We start from the raw sequence: 2,108 nt of genomic DNA, 5'->3' as shown, positions 1-2,108 counted from the left end.
CGTAACAGCGCATGCTCTGTCATTACTGCCACTGATTGGCTCATACTGTACACGCTTGATGCCATAAATAATATAATAAATAATAAATGAACATTGTAACGTCCAAAATGTTTTAGTGTCTTTTCCCTTTTTCGTTTAATAAATTGGGTCATACGAGTGTCATGGTGACTAAAGGGTGTTTTTTCATGTCCTCTATGCTCTAACTACGAAAACATTTGATTTACAAATAAGGAATCCTACTTCTCGGAATTTCATTTATCACAATAGGGTCTAGAACCGATGAACCGCGGTAAACGAGGGTTCACTGTACTCTTGTCTTTGTCAAGTTAGGGAGCTTAAAAGAAGAAAAAAAGGCCAATCAGATCAGTGACTACTAAGGGGATCTGCTAGGCAAGTTCAATTCATGCAGAGAGGTCAGCTCAGAGGGCGTGCTCACTTATTTTATTTATTTTAATTCCAAAGTGGTAATGTTGGCAGATTTTCTTAAAGAACATAGGACCATCCTGGGGTCTTATTAGAAATGCTAAAAATACTGAAAATTCTATTGGTGAGAAAAAGGCCAGCAAAGGTGTACTGAGGCATTTCCACCCCCCATCACAGCAATGTACCAGCTCATTCTTCGAGGGCAACACAGACTGTCTCAAGAGCATTTCCTTGAGAAACCTTACACCATCCACCCTAGGCCCTGATCTTGCCCCTTCAGGCTTCTTTTTGTTCCCCAATACTCTGAGAACCTTTATGAGGACGACGACTTGTGTCCCTGAAGGATGAGGAGGTTGCTGGTTTGATGTAGTATAAATGGAAGAGTACAGAAATCTTTGGGGAAAGATTAAAGGGATACAAACCCTGTCTTCAGAAATGCATAAGGCTAGATGGAAGGTACATCCAGAAACAATGGATTCACATTTTAATAGCTTTGTTTAATGAAGGTCTCTATGATTTTGTAGCAATGCTTTTTGACTTATCTTTATTTATGTATCAAAGAAAAGAAGGCTGTTGGTTTTTACTTATATACGAGTTCTTAAAATGTCCAGAGTTTGCTTAACTGACTCAGAATGACTTTGGAAGCCATTATTTAATTCTATGTGCTTACTTTTTAGCTATCAGCTAGTTTTGTCTTCTTGCCTTGGCAGTGGCAATATACTAACTAATCTCTTCCCATAATTCTGACACACAGGATTGACCCTGCATTTATTAATTCTCCTTTCATTGAAATTGGATTTCTTTTCAGCTTTACTGCACCTAGCATTTTGGAAAAAAAAGTCCTATCTTTGTTTTTAACAAAAAATGTAAGATGAGGATCAAACCTCTACTTCTTCAGATGACTTTAATAAATAAAACTAATAGCCGAGATGGATTATTCATCTAGACCACAAACTATGAAGCCTAAGATGGATAGTATAATTTGCAGCTCTATAACCCGAATTCAATTTCCAGGCATAAAAGAAATAATTCATGTAAATAAACAAGAGAAGATGACCAAGGATTAAGTTGTGTAGTTCTCTTTCTTCAGCAGGTGAAAAAAATGACAATTTTCACTAACTCATAATTTGGGATATCCTGTAAATGAATTTTCACCAACGACTGCCTAAAAATTACTTGCAGATTGATGAAGAGAATTCTGTTTTGTTTAGCCTTAATGAGTGAGTTTCTTAATTAAGTATATAGACCCTCATAAGCTTTGTGTCTAGTTTTCTTCCACTGCTTTAAAATCTACCTGATGATTAGTCCCATTAAACTCCCTTGCATAACTAGGGAAAATAAAATAATAAACATGGAAGAACTAGCATAAAGTACACACATGCTAGATTCTTCCCCTTTGGCACCAACAGAAGTCTAACCCAGTGGATAAAACGTTGAGTAGCTACTGAGTTTTGTTCATTCTTCTCTGCATGCTTAAATTAGTAAACTGGGTATAACCCCTCAGGTTTCTTTCTTATTTATAAATTGTGATTAATTTGTCATGTCTTAGACTGACTGATTTCTCCCCTCACCCACTTTGCTGATGTCAGTCCCCCAGAGAGGGGGCTATATGTACATCACTGTGATCGGTTCCCCCTTTCTTCTCCCACCTTCCCCTTCCCTTCTAGGTATCGCCACTCTCATTG

The sequence above is a fragment of the Echinops telfairi genome, unplaced genomic scaffold (genome assembly GCF_000313985.2).
Source record: "Echinops telfairi isolate 266 unplaced genomic scaffold, ASM31398v2 ScPeMD7_24;HRSCAF=84, whole genome shotgun sequence".
In the NCBI taxonomy this organism is placed as follows: domain Eukaryota; kingdom Metazoa; phylum Chordata; class Mammalia; order Afrosoricida; family Tenrecidae; genus Echinops; species Echinops telfairi.
Note: the sequence above shows the minus strand (reverse complement) of the source record.